Source organism: Lemur catta, chromosome 7 (assembly GCF_020740605.2).
Source record: "Lemur catta isolate mLemCat1 chromosome 7, mLemCat1.pri, whole genome shotgun sequence".
In the NCBI taxonomy this organism is placed as follows: Eukaryota; Metazoa; Chordata; class Mammalia; order Primates; family Lemuridae; genus Lemur; species Lemur catta.
Window position 1 is genome coordinate 41582392 of NC_059134.1, and position 20463 is coordinate 41602854.

Sequence of the window (20463 nt, forward strand, 5' to 3'; positions counted from 1 at the left end):
CCAGGGGACAAAAGAAGGAAAGAATTTACTGAAAACAGTGAAATAGGGTTCCTGGAAAGTTCTCTTAAATTTTTCCTTATTCTAGGACAATAAAGGTGCTACTCAAAGAGCATCTGAATTCCACAAAAGGCTAAACAAAAGAAACTGGTGTAAGACAATGCAGTGCTCCCAGGATGCTCATTTCTAAAAACACTGTTACATACAAGATGTATTTGATAATGTCTAACAGTTCATTAGGAAACCTGAAAGTAAAAATGTTAACAAATACTTTCAACTCCATTAAATATTATTCAGACATAAATAAAGCAGAGAAACCCACCATTTATCAAGCATGTGAGATGGTCAGCCCAAGATATTCACTCCGTTCCTCAAAACGCTCACCAGGTTTGAGATACGGTAAAGTTGATACCAGGCATCAATAGAAAAGAAATATAATCCTAGATCAAATCATATTTCTCTGAAATACAGCACAGGCATACCTCAGGGATATTGTGGGTTTAGTTCCAGACCACTGCAATAAAGCAAATATCACAATAAAGCAAGTTGCATAGATTTTTGGGGGTTTCCCAGTACATATAAAGGTAATGTTTACACTATACTGTAGTCTACTAAGTGTGAAATAATGTTATGTCTAAAATGTACATACCTTATTTTAAAAATAATTTATTGCTAAAAAATGCTAGCAATCATTGGAGCCTTCAGCAAGTCATAATCTTTTTGCTGGTGGAGAGTCTTGCCTTGATGCTAATGTCTGCTGACAGGTCGGGGGGGGGGTGGTTGCTGAAGGTTGGGTGGCTGCAACAAGTTCTTAAAATAAGACAACACTAAAGTCTGCTGCATTGACTGACTTTTTCTTTCACAAAAGATTTCTCTACAGCATGCAATGCTGTTAAATAGCATATTACTCACAGCAGAACTTCTTTCGAAGTTGGAGTCAATCCTCTCAACCCCTGCCACTGCTTTATCAAATAAATTTATCTAATATGCTTAATATTTTGTTATTATTTCAACAATGTTCACAGCATCTTCATGAGGAATAGATTCCATCCTTACAAACCACTTTGTTTGGTTACTATAGCCTTGTAATATAATTTGAAGTCAGGTAATGTGATGCCTCTAGATTTTTTCTTTTTGCTTAAAATTGCTCTGGCTATTCGGGCTCTTTTTAGGTTCCAGATGAAGCTTAGAATTATTTTTTTCTAGATCTGTGAAATATGATAGAGGTATTTTGATGGGGATTGCATTGCATTTGCAAATCACTTTAGAAAGTATGGACATTTTAACAATGTTGATCCTACCAATCCATGAGCATGGGATGTTCTTCGATTTGTTTATCTCATCTGTGATTTCTTTCATCAGTATTTTGTAGTTCTCCTTGTAGAGGTCTTTTACCTCCTTGGTTAAGTATATTCCTAGGTATTTTATTTTCTTTGTAGCTATTGTGAATGGTATTGAGTCCTTGATTTGACTCTCAGCTTGACTGTTATTAGTATGTGGAAATGCTACTGATTTGTGTATATTGATTTTGCAACCTGAGACTTTGCTGAATGTATTTATCTTTGCTTACGCATAAGAAGCAACTCCTCATCTGTTCAAGTTTTATCATGAGATTGCAGCAATACAGTCACATCTTCAGGCCCCACATCTAATTCTAGCTCTCTTGCTACTTCCACCTCATCTGAAGTTACTTCATCCACTGCAGTCTTGAACCCCTCAAACTCATCTAGGATTGGAATCAACTTCTTCCAACCTCCTATGAATGTTGATATTTTGACCTCCTTTCATGAATCACAAATGTTCTTAATGGCATCTAGAATGGTGAATCTTTTCCAGAAGGTTTTCAACTTATTTACTTTGCCCAGATCCATCAGAGGAATCACTATGGCAGCTAGAGCCATACAAAATGTATCTCCTCAATAATAAGACTTGGAAGTTGAAATTACTCCTTGATCCATGGGCTGCAGAGTGGATATTGTGTTAGCAGTCATTAAAACAACATTAATCTCTTCGTACATCTCCATCAGAGCTCTTGGGTGACCAAATACATTGTCAATGAGCAATAAGTTTTTGAAAGGAATCTTTTTTTTCTGAGGGGTAGGTCTCAACAGTGGGCTTAAAATATTCAATAAACTATGCTGTAAACAGATGTAGTATCATTCACACTTTGTTTTTCCCTTTATAGAGCACAGGCAAAATAGATTTAGCATAATTCTTAAGGGCCCTAGGATTTTCAGAATGGTAAATGAGCACTGGCTTCAACTTAGAGTCACCAGCTGCATTAGCCCCTAACAAGAGATACTGCCTGTCTTTTGAAGCATTGAAGCCAGGCATTCACTTCTATCTAACTATGAAAGTCCTACATGGTACCTTCTTCCAATACAAGATTGTTTTGTCTATGTTGAAAATCTGTTTAGTGTAGCCACCTTCACCCATGATCTACGGCTAGATCTTCTGGATAACTCACTGTAGTTTCTACATCAGCCCTTGCTGTTTCACCATGCACTTTTATGTTACGGAGATGGCTTCTTTCTTTAAATCTCATGAACCAACCTCTGCTAGCTTCAAACTTTTCTTCTACAGCTTTCTCACCTTTTTAAGCCTTTATAGAATTGAAGAGAGTTAGGGTCTTGCTCTGGATTAGGCTTTGGCTTAAGAGAGTGTTGTGGCTGGTTTGATCTTCTAGCCAGACCACTAAAACTTTTTCCATATCAGCAATAAAGATGTTTCACTTTTTTATCATTCATGTGTTCACTGGAGTAGCAATTTTCATGTCCTTCAAGAGCTTTTTCTTTGTATTCACAACTTGGCTTACTGGTGCAAGAGGCCTAGCTCTCAAACTATCTTGGCTTTCAACATGCCTTCCTCACTAAGCTTTATCATTTCTAGCTTTTGATTTAAAGTGAGAGATATGAGACTCTTGTTTCACATGAACACTTAGAAGCCACTGTAGGGTTATTAATTGGCCTAATTTCAATATTGTTGTCTCAGGGTATAAGGAGGCCCGAGGAAAGGAATGGCCAGTTGGTAGAACAGTCAGAACACACCCAGCATTTACTGATTAAGTTTGCCATCTTAAATGGGCACAGTTTGTGGTGCCCTAAAACAATTATGATACTAACATTAAAAATCACTGATCACAGATTATCATAACAGATATAATAATAATGAAAAAGTTTTAAATACTGCAAAACTTACCAAAACGTAACAGATGCACTAAGTGAGCACATGCTGTTGGGAAAATGGCACTAATAGATTTGCTTGAAACAGGGTTGGCACAACCTTCAATTTGTAAAAAGCACAGTACCTGAGAGATGCAATAAAACAAAACACAATCAAATAAGGTATGCCTGCACATATTATTCAAATAAAATTTTCAGTGCAAGAAACCAATTCAGATAAATAATATCCTATCTAGCCTTAGTTGAAGCGTCATTTTAAAAAATAAGTAAAACTTGAGTGACAAAATTAACTGTCCCATTCTTTAGACTTTGCATTTTTTGAGAGATACATTAAATACTTCTCAAAAGATTCCTGCTATTCCTAGCTCTGACTACAAACTTCCTTCAGCCCAGCCCTCCAATGCCCTGCTGATCACAGCTCTCAAATCTCACTGGGATCCTAGTCCCTTGATGGCATCTCCTTATTTCTCCCCTGGAGCCCCACAGCTTCCCAACCACTCTCACTCTCACTCGCGCCAGAGCAGCCTTCCTGAATGCAGTCAGGACCAGGTCTCCCCACTGCCTGATACTTTCCAGTGGCTCCCCATGGCCTTCAGAATTAGGGCTGATGGCCTTGCCTGGTCCTGGGAACAGGGCTGGTGCTGATCTGGCTCCTGGGAACAAGGCTTGGTCTGTGCGCTAGTCCTCGTCATCACCAGGGCAACCAGTGTGCTCATCCTCTGTGCGCCCATCGGCACTGGGATTGCCATAGCACCTCTCATACAGCCCAGTAATCTCCCATTCATCTGTCTGCCCGCCCACGCACACTCAGCACAGGCTGTCATCGTCCCCAGGGTCTGACGCATCATAGGCACTGGGGAAATGGTGAACCAGTGCATGTATGAATGAATGAATGAATGAGCAAATGAATATTAGGTACTTACAGATATGTATCACCTTCATGTTGTGTAGCAGTTTCTGTGCTAGTCCCTTAATATGCATTCTCTCGTTTCCGTATTACAACAGCCCTACCAGGTATACAGGAGTTTTAACCCTGCTTTACAGATCACAGAGCTGAGGTTTGGAAAGGTTAGGGAATGTTCTCGGTGCCCTCCCCCAGCTGGTAAGCGGTGGCATTCCGTGAGACTCCAAAGCCAGCATTCCTGCAGAGAGAGCCACCCAGACGAAAGAGCACGAAGGCACCAGAGACCACAGTTGCCTGCTTCATACTGTGAGGGACCCACTCTCTGTACAGAAATCAGGGCCAGGGCTGTTCAAGGACCTGTCCATTGCAGGAGGAGCCCATGATGTCCTCCAGGCCAGCTGGGGCACCCCGACAATCCAGATAAAACCCTAAAAACACCCAAACTTACCGTTCTGTTTCATTCCTCCATTTGGTGTCCCGACCCTCCACCCACCCCACCCTTCGCCCCCACTAAATTCCTTCTCATCCTGCTGAATCGTCCTGGACGCTTCCTCCCAGAAGCCTTCCTTGGTTCCTGCCACACCCACCACTCCCTCCTCCAGCCCTGCCAGTGACTCACTCCCTCCTCTGTGCTTCCTCCACACTGCACACACCTATCCCTGTTTATATTGTTGTTTGCTTACCTGTCAGTCTCCCTTGCAAGACTGTACACCCCTTGGGAACAGTCTGATCGTTCCTCTACATTGCCCTCCCGAGACACCCAAGGTCTCAAGGTTTTGTTAAAAGAATCTGCAGCTCAGGGGCTGCTACAGCCCCCACTCCCCATCCTGTGGGCCCCCGGTTTCTGCAACTCCCACTCTTACCACGGTCTCACCCCTGCCCAGCCTTTTTGGACTGTTGACTTGCCTGGGTAGGGTTTGGCCTCACTTCTGCCTCCACACTGCTGTCCGTCACTCTGCCCCAGGCTCTGAGGGCTTCTGCTCACTCCCAGTGCTGCTCCTTAAGCCATTTCTTATCTGGACCAGGAGATTTAAAAGGAAGCTTGTTCCTCTCCGTATGCTCGGTGGTTAGCACAGAACCAGGCACTCCATAGGCCCTGAGGAAATAACAGTATTCACAAGCACAGTAGTTACTTGTCAGCAGTGTACTGCTCTTTTACATACTTGATCTCCTTTACTCTGTGCGACCATTGTAACCTATAAGGTAGATGTTATTGTCTTTATTTTGTAGATGGGGAAAGCAAGGTTCTGCGAGGTTAACAACTTGCCCAAGTCACACAGCTAGAAAATGGCCAGTCCAGGATTCAAATCAGTTCTGTCTGCCCCAAAGCCTCCCCTCCAGACCACAATACCCAGTAGCTATTAGTGCAACTAGGCTAACCTGAAAGCCAGTGCCAGGTTAGAAGATGCTTTCAAGGAAGGAAACATTAACATTGTACAAGAGGTTTCCTCAAATATAACCAGGATCTAAGAATTTTTTTTTTTTGAGGCAGTCTTGCTGTGTCGCCCCAACTAGAGTGCAGTGACATCATCATAGCTCACAGCAACCTCAAACTCCTAGGCTCAAGCAATCCTCCTGTCTCAGCCTCCCGAGTAGCTGGGACTACAGGTAATTTTTTCTATTTTTAATGGAGACGGGGGTGTCACTCTTGCTCAGGCTGGTCTCGAACTCCTGAGCTCAAGCGATCCTCCTGCCTCAGCCTCCCAGAGTGTTAGGATTGCAGGCATGTGGAATGTACGTGGGCAAACACTCCACCAAAGGAAAAGTCCTGTGAAGTCATTCATTCAACCATTTGAAAATATTTACCGAGCATCTTCCTTGTGCCAGACACTGTTCTCTCAACTGGGAATGAGTCAGACACAGTCCCTGTCCTCAAGAGCTTACATTCTAGTGAAAAAAACAGATTTTAAGTAATAAACAAGTTTTAGATACTAATTAAATATTTTGCTGATTTCGGTGTGGGGAGAACCTCAGGACCGCGCCCAGGTGTTGGGGTATTTGGGGAGGTGGCCCAGCCCCTTGTTCTGAAGCATGCTTATGTTGCATACAGTAGAATAGAGCATACAGAAGGCCCATTCCTAGAAACCCCACCCACTGGCATCACCAAAAAAAACCCAGGATGGCTGAGAGCCACTGGTCGAGGTCTATGAAGAAAGTTAATGGGCCACGTCCCTGACCAGTAGGAACTTCTTCGTTCACATGTTCACTTGCTACTCCATTGGGGAAGTTTCTGAGGATGTCCCATCCCACATGCCTGAGGCAAGCCCTGGTGTCAGAGACTCAAGACATCCAGCCTTCAATCACAGGTACAGTGAAGAAAAGAGCAGAGGAAATGGGCTCCCTTTCACTCTCTCCTCTGTCTTTCCCTCCTTCCACACAAGCCAACGCAGCCCAAGAAAGTGAGTCAAGCCCCCACTGGTCTTTGATGTGTGTGTCTTGGTGAATCCAGGCAAAGCCACCTCCAGGGTGTGCATGGGCAGGAGGGGGGCCTATATGAACAATCTCAGTATCATGCCCGTCGTACACAATCCCACAGAAGAAACATCATGCCTGCTAGGAGAAACAGTCCACCTGCAAGGTCACCCTCCTGGAACTGGAGCTGGCTAGAGGGCCCCAGGACAACCCCATAACACAAGTCCTGGAGCCCCCAGGGCATCTGGATGAACCCATCCTCATACACAGACTAGAACATTAAAGAAAGCCCCAAAGGGGAAAAATGGGACTAGAGATCAAGGCCCAAGTACGTTCCCGTCTGGGCTCAGGGTAACCTCCCTGAGATGGCACTGCTGGGCCCAGGTAGTCCCAGACTCCAGGGGGAACCATATTTGAGAGAGGCACTCCAAACATGGGACCCCTGAGAGCAGCAGCTCAGTACAGGACCCCACTGCCCCTCTGCCCCACTGCAGATCTAAGGACAGTCCTGGGTTCATGCATCTAGGTCTCCTCCCAACTCCAGTATTTGGGTTTTTCTGAGTGGGAGGAGGAAGGTATAATCTGGCCACTGTGGTCTGGACATAGGATTTTCCCACAGTATCTCACGGGTGACACTTCTGGACCCTTCACGGCTATACTCTATGTTTCTTATTCAAAGAGAGAAACCAGAGCAAAGAGCAGAAATGATCCCAGAACCCACCTTCTGCCTCTTTCCATAACTAAAAGCTAGGCATTCACTCACCGCTCCAGGGCTACTCTTCACAGTCCCTCCATATCCTAACCATGCCCTGCTACGCTCCGTGCTCAAGTCTCACAACCAACTGTGTTATTACTTGGGTACATGGCATATGGTTATAACTTCTCCTAAACCCAGTCACCAAGCACTCTTGAGACTTTCTAACTTCCAATGTGTTCACAATTCAGAAACAAAGAAGACAATGGTGTGACAACTACCTGGGTGGTCAGTAAAAGTCAGATTCCATTGCAACAGAACTTTCAGAATCCTTCGTGGGACCTAGAATTTTGTATGTGTATCCAATAATCTCTTTAAATAGGTGAGTCCTCCCTGATCCTTGAAACTTGTTTTATTTAATATAATGATCTTGGTTGTAATAGCATTAATTTGTACTGGTGGAGAAATCTCCATTTCTTTTTATCATTAGTGATCAAAGAAATAGAGACAAATGGAGTTCTCTTGTCTGAGGCCTGCGGGTTTCAGAGTGATATGGGTGTGAAGGCATTTGGCAAATCAGGACATTGTCTAGGATTGATTAGTTGAAGGTCAATCCAGACTCTCTAAGATCCCCCCTTGTCAGGAGATGGAAAAGCCCCTCTCCCTTCTCCCACCCTTCTGTGATCCTTCTAGAAATGGCTCAGTAGGGCTGTCATTAGTACAGCTCCAGTGACCGAGGCCTGTGGAATGCAGAGGAGCTGGGCAGGGCACCCCGGAAGGGGTTTACAGACTCCCTAGCCTGTTTTCTGAGAAGGCACCAGGTTGTTCACCAGCACTTCTTAAAAATCCCTCCTGAGGAGTACAGCTCATCAGGAAACCCTGCTACATGGCATCAAAGATGCTGATTAACTGCAGCAAATTTCTGGGTGGGGGTGGCTGCAGGAAGTGAAATCTTGGTATAAAGGAAGGCCCTGGCTCCAGGTGGGAGCAGCTTTAGCTGAGACCTCCCTGGGACACGGATTCCCAGGAGAAATGCTTCTGACGATCAAAGCATGTGGCCATTCTGTAGAAAGAGCTTTATAGACAGGGACTCAGCCCCCAGGTTTGGGCACGTAGACGCATGTGGCATGGATTTTGAAGGACAGCCAAGGCTCCCTGCTCTGCCCTGATCACTGATGCCTTAATTCCACAATCAGAGCTTCCTTATTTTGGCTTAAGACTAACCCTGTAAAAATGCAAATATCTCATGATATTGGTCTCACTGCTGGGATTTCCTTCAATGAGTGAGTTTATTAGATCCTTTCCCATGAATGGGTTTAGACTGGGAGGAAGAACAGAGGGAGTGTGAGGAGCCTGGCCTTCCAGGAAGAGGCACCAGTAAGACTGCTCTAAGTCAGAGGGAACCCAAGGGCCGTGTAGTTCAAAGTCGCCACTCACAGCCTACAGGCTGACTCCAGCCTATTCTGTTGGTCTAAAATAGTGACTAATGACAAATCTGAATTCAATTTCCTGTAAGAAGGCTGTGATCCCTGCAGATCATTCCAGGCCCCACCACTCCGTGCTGTCTCACCTCAGTCTACTCCACCTGTTCAGGACACCTGGCCTGCAGGGGGGTGAGTTTGTGACCCTCGAATCTAGTCCAGTTTTCCACTCAATGCCAAAGTCCTTTTAACAACATCATGTATTCATTCATTGATTCATATATTCATTCAAAAATATGTACTGAGCATGTACTATAGGCAGGCCAAAAAACACATAGAATTTTACAGCGGGAAGAGAGCTTAGAGCAGGAAGAGGGCTTGGAGATGTTCTGGTCTGACCACCTCATTTCCCAGGTGATGTAACTGAGGCTCAGAGAGCTGCATGACTTGCTTAACCCCACAAAGCTGCTCCGAGGCACAGCCAGGTGGCCAGACTTGGCTGTCTCACTTAAGAATGCCCAGCATCTCCCCGACATCTAATTACACTCTGACCATGAAATTCCCCTAAGGGAACCAGTTCAATGATTCTCAAAGTGTCATCCAGGCAACCCTGGAATCCCCAAGATCCCTTCAGGGGATCTGCGAGGTCAGAACTATTTTCATAACGATACCAAGCTATTATTTGCTTTTGTCACTCTCATTCTTTCATAAATATACATTGAAGTTTTCCAGAGGTGCATGGTGTGTGGTATCACAAGGGACCGAAGGCAGAAGCAGAGAGGAAAATACTAAGCCTGTCATTGAACAAGTTTGCATAACTGTGTAACCAGGCCACTCTTCTCACTAAATGTTTTTTGGGAAAATATATTTTTATTTTAAAATGCATGTTATTTATGTTAATGTTTAGTGAGTGTATGCTAACACTTATTATTCTTCTAAAATTAATAAGTATTTTTAAACTTCTCAATTTTAATTTCCTTTTTTAATAAAAATCTTAATATTTTTATTGTAAAAGGCTCTTGCTATAAACAGTTTTCTTTTTGATATGAATTGAAAAAGCTAATTTACATGAAGTTAATAATTCTAAGTGTTGGCAGAATGAAGCTGTTTGCTGAAGACATAACAAAGCAACTCTCAATTTGGAATAATCTCCTTTAAAAAAAGAATCCCTATTAGCCACTAATTTCTTACATGGTAAATATCAATCGATGTAATCCACATAAGCTAAAGCTCTTTGGGGAGGGTCTTTAATAATTTTTAAAAGTATAAAGAAGTTCTGAGTTCAAAAGTTTGAGAACTGCTGCTCTAACAAACCTAGCAAAGGTAAATTATATTACTTGAATTTTTCCAACAAGCATATAGTCATGTACAATTTGTACAATTAAAAAGAAAAAAGAACATGGGCTCCATTTTTGCTCTTTAGAAAGAAACAGAAAGTGAGGCCTTGTGTCGTGGCAGGCCCCGTGACTCCTTCGCGCCGCTTCAAGATGTGTCTGACTTGAGCTGTTCCACCACCAAAGACGGGCACGAGGGACTCCAGCTCTGCGGGTGTCAAGGGGTGATGTTGGGGCTGGTGTTACCCGGATTTGCCTCTCAACCCCCAAACCTGCTCCTCCTGCGTCCATCTTGGTGACGGGTGCCACCCCCAAGAGCCCAGACCAGAAAGTGGCTTCCTCTTCCCCTCTCTTCTCTTGCCTTCAGCCACATTCCCCACGGCTCCCTCCTATGGCAGCCCTGGTTCCTTTCCTTTTCACTGCAATGGCCCTGGTTGTGACAGTCATGATCTCTGTATGGAGACGCCCCCCATGTCTTCACTGGTGTCACGGCCCCTCACATCCCCTCTATCGTGGCTCCACTGTGCCCCCCGAGTAACCTTTCCATCACACGAATCTGATCCACCCCACTCAGCCTTCTTTGTGGCATAAAAGGTCCTTCAAAATCCAGTCCCTAAGAACCTATCCGGCACCAGCGTCTCACACAGCTCTCCAACTTTGTCCTCCGCCATGAAGTCTCCTGACATGTCTCCAAATCCTCCGGCATGGGGGCTTAGGAGCCTTTCAGCATGGGGCTTGGAGTTCCCCCAGCCCGGACTGCATTTCCTTCCTGCTTTTCTGCCTAACTCCATACTGTCTCAGCTCAAGAACGTCCTGCTTCTAAAGGAAACCTCAGCTCCTAGGAAGACCCAGGACAGAGCTAAGCATACAGTAAATGTTAAACAAATGGATGTATCCCTTATTTGAAAAAAAGCATGATATAGTGTCTGTTAAATGCCCCTGCCTTATTAGCATAGCTCATTATTAAATAATGAACTTAATTGCTAACTGCCATCCTGCAGGGCCAGTGAGTAGTCTTCGCTCCAGACGCCAGGCCTCATTGCTTGCTCTGTAAGGTAGAGACAGAGGCCTAACCTCGGCACTTGACCTAGAAGTTGTTTTTCTATTAGTATGTCTTTAATAGCTATCGCTTTCTTGTCTTTTGCTTATTTTTCCTTAAAATGGAATTATAGGACAAGATGGAGATAATTTGTGGTTGTAATAAACTAACATCTGGTTCGTTGGTTCTGTCATTTTAAGGTTAACAATACAATACTTAAAAATCTTTTCCTAGTTTACATAATGTGTAGATATTATTCTCATCACTTTCTCGCTATAAACAGTACTTCTTTATGACATTAATTCTGGTAGCATCTTCTTTATAGTGTCAGTATGAAATAGGATAGGTTGTCCATAGAATCTTTGCCTGTTAAAATAGCCTGTGATCCCTATTTCTTATTAACAAAGGAAACTTTATAGAAAGAAGAAAATCTATTGAAATAACCCATTTTAGGTCAAACACCTAAAACAGGATTTATCACATGGTAGTGAACACTAAATGCTAGTGCTTTTTCCTTCTGCGATTAAAGCCAGATCTGACACAACTAAGTCCAGAGTTTTCAGTATGCCATGTACATCCCTACTGATTTGACCCCTGCCTCCACCTGCAATCTGCCACTCCCCTCGTGAAACTTTATGTTCCAGCAATATAATCTGCTGGTGGTCCTTGGATGCATCGTGCCACTCTGTTTCTCAACCCTTTGCCCTTACTCGCCTGATTCCTGTGCTGGGAATGCACTTGCCCCATCTAACTCCTGGCCTGCCTGACTCAGAACAGATGCCGCCTTCTCCGGAAACACCTCCAGTCCTTCCTAGCTGGAGTTAGCTTCGCCACCTTGGAGATCCCAGGAATTTTAGGCTTATCTCTATCATACTCATGTAACCTCGGGCACAGGACCTGACCTTACATATCTTAGTTTCCTCATCTGTAAAGTGGAATAATAACAGTTTCAACCTCACAGGTTTATCAGGATAATTACTGGAGATATATATGTAAAGTGTTTAGAATAATGCTTGTCACATATTAATCACTCCCTATATTCTAGCTATTATATTTATTTTGGTAGCACTTACCACATTGAAAATACCTGTGCACTTATCTACACGTATATGGGAATGTCTTTTTTCTCTGTTTCCAAGAATAGCCGACCTCCTGTTCACTAGCAAGGGCTCTACAAACTGAACTAATGCTTTATATCACTTAAAATTCTATCATCTATCAAAGTCCATACACAGATTTATACCACAGTAATCAGCAAAGAATACTATTTCACATGCTGATCTTTTATTTTACTTTTGTAAATTTTTTCCCAAAACCTGAATTAGGCTGCCATATTTTTGTAAATTTTTAGCGGCTGTATACATATTTATTCATCTTCCTTTACATTTCTGTCATTTATGTCAGTTTTAAAAGCTACATACATGATTATTCATTTGTATTTTTATAATTAATTTTGTTGTAAACATCTTTGGCATTAAAAAAGAAATGTTTTCTTATGGCAGCAGGAATTGTCTGGTCAAAACATATAAATACCTTTATAGGCCCTGAAAGCAATCACTACAATGACCTCCAAAGGGACTGGGCGGATACACGATTTCTCACCAACCCATTTCTTCCCAGACTTGTCATCATTGGATTTTATCGCTGGTTCTGTTACTTTAATGGAGTTATAATGGCACCTCTGAGTTGCTTTTATTTATTTTTTTAAAGCATGTAAAATTTTATTTCTCTCTCATAAAAACATTTGGGTTCTCTGAGGGCAGGGCAGGGGTCTCGCTGGTCTCTGCCTCCCCACTGCACTGCACAGTGACAGGCACGCAGCAGAAGTTCCTTAAATATGGGCTGAAGTCCGGTGAAATTACTGTTACCAGTGGTATGATCTCCACTTTCAAAAAAATTTTTTGGAGAAAATAGAATGCTAGGAATATGCATGCCTAGTGCCCAGGGCCCAGCCATACGTACAAGGACCTCAAGTCACCCTTTAAAAGCTTCCACACTCCAGCTTGCCATACCCCAAACACCTGTTCACATGCCTGTGGCAGGTCCCTTGTCATTGGTCAAGGGTTTAGGTTACAGGGTCTGTTGAATCGCTAGCCATGCCAGTGCTCATGATAAAGTGGTTTCTGCTTTAACTTGGGCTTAATCAACAGAGACACTAACTAAGTAATGCCTGCTCAGCCTATATGCACCTGTATTTAGTCCTGGCTCTTGTGGCCATGTCTCCCACTCAGACAGATAAAAGAAACTCACTATCAGATCAGGATCTAAGTCGTAAAAATGTCCTCCTCTCTAAATTATAGGTAGAGTCAGGTCACCGGAATTACCAAGAGCTGTTAAGCTCTACCCATCTACGTTCATTTTGAACTATGCCTGAGAAGCCAAGATTTACTTCAGAACCTGAGGCAGTGTTGCTAAAATGTCTCAAGCCAAATAAACAATACTTAATGTAGAGAAGTCTTTATTTTACTTAACGAATAAAGCATTTTTTAAATTTATATTATAATATTCTAAATTGAACTAACCCATCATTATCAATCCTATTTAATAAAGTCTTATAAAAACTGCCAATAAAAAACAAAATAAATAAATAAATAACAAAAAAATAAAAACTGCCAGTAAATATTACACAAAAATAAGAAATAAAAGGCCATTCTGGTGACCCACAGCCTCAGCATCATGATTAGGGATGATGACCCAGGTTATGATCAAGGCTTAGTCTGTATACGTAATCATTATGCCAAAGATTTGGAAAGGTGTTTATTCTTCATGGACTAGTTATGGCAGGACCAATGTCTTGCTCAAGACGTGATGAAGGAGACAGGAGCCCTCCACATGGTAGCCCTCTGTGTGCTCCAGAGGGGCTATACATTTTTTGATGAGCTGCTGGATTACCTCAAAGCACTGACTAGAAATAATGATAGATCCATGCCTGTGACTGTAGGTTTTATCAGACGGAAGAGCTACTGTAATAGCCAGTCAACAGGGGACTTGAGTAAGTGGAGGCAATGCTCTCCCAACTTTAACTGGAAAGAATGTCTTGACTGTTGAGGATATAAGTGACATTGGCAAACCAACAAAAACCTTGGGTTCCTTGTTCAAGTGGTATAATCCAAAGATGGCCAAGGTTGCCAGTTTGCTGGTGAAAGTATGGGATATAAGCCAGACTTGGTTGCATTTGAAATTTCAGACAAGTTTGTTTCAGGATATACCCTTGAGTATAATGAATACTTCAAGGATGTGAATCATGTTTGTGTCATTAGCGAAAGCAGAAAAGCAAAATACAAAGCCTAAGATGAGACTTCAAGTTCATTTGGAAACATCTGGAGTTCCATTGACATCACTAGTAAAATTATCAAATGTTCTAGTTCTGTGTCCATCTGCTTAGCAGAGCTTTTTGTGTGAGCCTTCTAAGGATTTTATCTGTTTTGTATTTTAGAAATGTCAGTTCCTGCATTTCTTTTTGTTGTTGTTGTTGAAACTGAGTCTTGCTCTGTTGCCCTGGGTAGAGTGCAGTGACATCATCATAGCTCCCTGCAACCTCCAACTCCTGGGCTCAAGAGACCCTCCTGCTTCAGCCTCACAAGTAGCTGGGACTATAGTTGCACACCACCACACCTGTGTAATTTTTCTACTTTTAGTAGAGATGGGGTCTCGCTCTTGCTCAGGCTGGTCTCAAACTCCTTAGCTCAAGCAATTCACCCACCTTGGCCTCCCAGAGTGCTAGGATTACAGGTGTGAGCCCACCACCCCTGGACAAAACTTATTAAACACAGGTTGCTGAGCTCTATCCCAGAGCTCCTGATTCAGAAGGTCTAGGGTGAGGCCAGATAATCTGCATTCTGACCTGGGAATTCAAGATCCCAGGGACCACACTTTGAGAACCACTTGGCTACAGAGGATATCTTGCCCTTGGGCTGGATGTTGGACTAGATAACTTCCAAGGTCTCTTCCAGCTCTGAGATTCTATGAATCCATGGAAGCCTCACACAAAACATTCAGATTCCAAGGAGTTCTATTTGTTCCAAAAATGTTACTCAATTCACTTCAGTTCAAAGAAGCAAGTATTTATGGAACACCCATTATATTCTTAGCAGTATGCTAGGTACTCAAAGTACTATCAAAAAATTATAGCAAATAATCCCAGCTCTCAGCGACCTTGCAGTTGAACTGGGCAGGGAAGCCCTAGCTCCTTCACTTGGCTCCTGTGTTTTCACCTATTTGACAAATATGTATTATTTTTCTACTCTTCTACAATCAATGAGCTAGTCTTAGGGGATACACAGGTGAACAAAAAGTACAATCCAACCTAAGAAGCACTTAGGAAAGTTACAACCTTTCTAAACCTTAATTTATTCATGTATAAAAGGGAAATGGTTCCTACTTCCTAAAATCATTGTGAGGATTCAATTAGATTATGTTGTCAAAGAGCCTAGGGCAGTACCTAGTGCATAGTCTAGATGCTCAATAAATACTTCTTTTGTCTGGGATACTTCATAGTAAAAGTAGGGTGTGATCTGGTCTCCAAGAGTTGAGGAAGTAAATTCACAGCTATCACATCTCCATGGAACAAGTGTTTTTATAAATATCTCTCATTGTGATCTGGTTCCTGACATTGCTACAGGTTCCCCTTCTCTACTGATAGCAGCAGAACTGAGTCTCAGAGGACTCTGAGAGACGCTCCAGGGCCAGTGTCATCACAGCAGCTGCCACTTGCAAGTATTCTGGAAGGTGACAAGTTGAAAAGCAGCAATCTGCAAAATTTCCCAGCCTCGGCACCACTGACATTTTGGACTACATCCTGTTTTGTCGTGGGGTGGGGGCCTGTCTCGTGCACTGTAAGATGTGTAGCAGCGTCCCTGGCCTCTATTGACTAGATGCCAATAGCGCCCCTCTCCAAGTTAAGACATTCAAAAATGTTTCCAGATATGTCCAAATGTCCTGACGGGTCAATCACCCCGATTGAGAACCACAGGTAGAGAGGTACTCATACAAAGAGTTGCCAGATTTAGCAAATAAAAATACAGAACTCCTGAAAAGTAAACCCATATAATGGGAAAAAATATTTGTAAGCCATATGTCAAATAAGGGATCAATTTCCAAATATATAAAGAACTCCTATAACTAAAGAACAACAAAAAACCCCATTTGAAAAGGAGCAAAAGACTTGAATAGACATTTCTCTAAGGAAGTATATAAATGTCCAATAATCACATGAAAATATGTTCAACATTACTAATCATTGAGAAAATGCAAATGAGATATTACTTCACATCCATTAGTATGGCTACTATAAAAAAAACAAAAAGGGAAATATTATAACAATTGTTGGTGAGGATGTGGAGAAATTAGGACCCACGTGCATTGCTTGTGGGAATATAAAATAGGCAGCTGCTAAGGAAAACACTTTGCAAGTTCCTGAAAAAGTTAAAGATAGAATTATCATGTGATCTGGTAATTCCATTCTAGGTATATACCCAAAAGGATTGAAGGCAGGAGCTCAAACACTTTGAATACCAATGCTCATAGCAGCATTACTCACAACAACCAAAAATGTGGAAACTACCCAAATGTCCATGAGCAAGATGAATGGATAAACAAAGTGTGGTGTATACATATGTAATGGGGTATTTATTATTCAGCCTTTAAAAGGAATGGAATTCTGATATACGAATGAACCTTGAAAACATTATGCTAAATGAAATCAGCCGGACACAAAAGGACAAACATTGTATGACTCCACTTATATAAGGTACCTAGAAGAGGCAAATTCATAGACACAGAAAAAATAACAAGTGTGAGTAGAGGATGCAGAGAGAGGAGAGTGAGAAGTTATTTCTTAATGGGTACAGAGTTTCTGTCTGGGATGATGAAAAAGTTCTGGAAATGGATAGTGGTGATGGTTGCACAACACTGTGAATGTATTTAATGCCACTGAAGTATACACGTAAAAATGGTTAAAAAAGAAAATTCTATGTTATGTATATTTTATCACACCAATTTTTTTAAATACAGGACCATTCAATTCATTTGAAATTCAGTAAACAACAAATAATTTTTTAGCATAAGTACGTCCTGTGCAATATTTGGGACATACTTATACTAAAAAATTATTTGCTGTTTTTCTGAAATTAAAATGTAACTGGGCATCCTGTATTTTATCTGGCAACCCTGACAAAAGATTATCAGAGTCTCAACCTAGGTGGGAACAAAAAAATGAAGAGGATTTCAGACATGTTTGAGGATTAAAATGGATAGGACTTGAAGACCAACTAGAATGAGCACACGCTGAAGAGGGAAGAAGTGAGAATAGTGTTGAGACTTCAGTTTACAACACAGAGGTGCCCTTGATGGAGATAAGGGGCTACCATGACCATTTAGCCCGTTCATTTATTCAGCTAAGCTGTATCTTTGCCTGGCGTTGCTATAAGGGCCGAGAAGACCTCAGTGAGTAAATTAGGAGCTTGTCACCCAGTGGATAAGTAAGGAGACAGCTGCAATTGGTATGACAAGCTCCATAACGGGCAGTACCTACTGCTGGGGGGCACATAGGAGAGGCACCCAGAAGGGGTCAGATGGCAGTCACTGGGATCTGGAGTGGGGGAGGAGCATCATCGCAAGAGCTCTTGGAAGAGAACCAGGGACAGTGCTGGCCTCCTTGATTGCCACCAGGAATGGCCCTGCAGACCACGGGAATCTCATTTTATCATTGCCTTCCAAAAACCAATGCTCGTCTAAGGAGGGGCTTCACCCTCCTACCCCCAGAAGAACCTGTTGTCAGCAAATTCAGATACAATCTTGCAAACTGAAATGACTGCCATCCACCCTGCTGCTGCCTTCCTGGAGCGATGATTTTAAAGATAAAAATAAATAAAATATATCGTTAGGGTCCACAGGTTTCCCAGTGCCCAGTGTGCAGCAGTGAGGGGGGGCCTGGGAAATGGGCAGCTTCCAACTCAGGTTGATGTCTGGGCTTGGCTTTGGTGCCCCTGCCGTTGCCTCATATACCCTGTACATCCACAAATCGTTAATTTCTTAAACATGTTGTAGCATCACTAAAATTATAATCACAAAACGCACCATTAAAGAATGGGCTCGTTCAGGAAGAATGAATCACGAAGATTAAAGAAAAGCCAGTTCTAAAATCCTGGCTTTTCTTGGGAAATTCCCTGAGGCAACTTAGCAGGGAATTAAATTGCCCTGTTAGTGGGCTAGATTCTTTGTAACTTTCTGAACCTAGAGACACAGCTCCTCATCTCTTTTGGATCTTTCCACTGGGTAGACAGGGTGGATTTCTTGTCAAGTTCAGGGATGATTTAGTGGTGTCTGGGTGATAAATCAGCCAAGATCCTGGGGTGCGGCCAGCTAACCTACATATATGCTAGACTTTGATTTCAACCCAACCGTGTAGTAGCTAGAGCAGAATATGATTTTGCTGCCGTATTTGAAGAAGAAATGTCTCTCTGGGCTGGTGATATGCTAAACTTAGCTTTCAAAGAACAACAACCCAAAGTATGTTGTTGGCTTCTGGCTAGTCTTGACGATCAAACAATAGGACTTATACCTACAAAGTATGTCAAAATTCTTGTTAAAAGAGGTGGGAAAATGGTGGAATCAGGTCAAATTTCCAAGCAGCTACAATCTTTTATGACCCCAACACTAATTAAAGGTGCCACAGCTCCTGATTCTTTGGAAGAACAGGAAGCTGCCTTTGAATGTGTTTTTGTTGACACTAATAAGGTTCCAGTTGTACCCGATTCCACTGGCAATAAACAAGATCTTTGATATCTTTCTTGTTTCCCTGCAGTTGAACAATATGTTAGCATATTTTTTTAAATTATTTCTCTCAAAGAAACTAATCCAAGATCTAATGAAAACATTTGTTATTGGCTATTTCAGATGTTTTGCTGCTAGAAATTATTGAAGTTATACACTAGTATGTTGGTTTAGTGACCTGGTTACATTGTACAAGTTATCGGACCATGAGGACATGTGTTCCACCTAGATTTTAAGATTATGGAAACCGGTATCATTTTCATCTTATTTAAATCCCTAGGTTTATTAAAAGAGTAAGAATTTTATTAAAAGAACTAAAGAATGCATAGTTTCCTACAGTAGGGACCATTAATGCTTTTTAAAGTTCTAAATTAATTGACTTGGAATGCTCAGAAATTGAGTGATAACATAAATATGAAAACAGGCAAAAGCCTAATTTTTTTACAGCCTTAAGTACACTGAACAATAAGATTTTATGATCTGCATTATATGCAGTGCTGGGCTTGTATTTTCACCAACAAACAATTGATACTATTATCTTCTATTGTATTTTTAAAAATTTATCTTGAAAAGTGACCAGAAGCATTTGGAAGCATTCTGGTTCTTGTAGAGTATTTAGCCCCAAGAGTTTCCCTTACTATTTTACTATTTTTACTAAGTCTGAAATTTATTTTTCTTACAAATTGCTTCCATTTTTTCTGAGGATTGTATAATTCTTTATCCCTTTACAATATGACTAGCTTTCACCCTGGATAGATCAGAATATATGAAAGGTTTACTTTCTTTTCCTCCAACCAAGACTCAAGGCCTTTGAGTGTGCACTTAATAATATCAGTTCTAGCAGTAATGATTTTTAATCTTTTCATAGATTTTCTGCTTCCATCTAGTTTAATTACTTTTTAAAATTCCATATTCAGGATGCTCTAAAAGTTGAAAATATATCATATTGGATACACATTTTTTTAGGTTTAGTTTTTGCTACAGAAACTATAAATAAAATGCTCAATTGCCATTTAGAATATGACAATGCTATTTGACAATTTTTTGTTTCATAATAACTTTAAACGTAGTTAACTTTCAGTGCACTGAATATTTCCCAGGAAAATTGGAAAATTTGTATGTTTGTGATCATACTATAGGTTAATGCTATCAGGAGTATAGGTTTATAAGACTGCATTTACACATATTACTGAAAACTGTGAATTACTTGATAAAGATTGTGATTTAGTACTTTTATCTTTCTTCTTATAGACTTTATGTTTACCAAATGAGTAATTCAAATTCAAACATACAGGAACCAAGTATATACTCAGCATAAAACTTTACTAAAGACTTCTTAGGTACTCCTCTTTTCAAATGACAATATAATAAGTAACATATCATTTAAAATAGAAATCTTGACACTGTGCAGAGAAAATACTTAATCATAAAATTTATTTATCTTAGGCTTATTTTTCTAACACCCAGGTGTTAGCCTTCAAGTTGAAGAGACAAAGTTTCTTGTATATTATTTTCCATCTGTGTTCTACAATTAAAGGTTCTGTTTTGATTTGTTAGAGAATAATTTATGGAAATTTTGTTCTTGAAACAAATTTTTGATAAAACAAATTATTAACTTTTGTGTTGAGACATCTAAATTGAATGCTAGAAGTAAAGTAGAAGTGAAATGTTGAGTCAACACTATTTAGAAAAGATCAGTCATCAGGA

At 41.3% G+C, this 20463-nt stretch overlaps 1 pseudogene; it reads left to right on the top strand.

Annotated features, from left to right (window-relative positions):
- Positions 1 to 13659: 13659 nt before the first annotated feature.
- On the top strand, positions 13660 to 14274 carry LOC123642211 (annotated as a pseudogene).
- The last annotated feature ends 6189 nt before the right edge of the window (positions 14275 to 20463 follow it).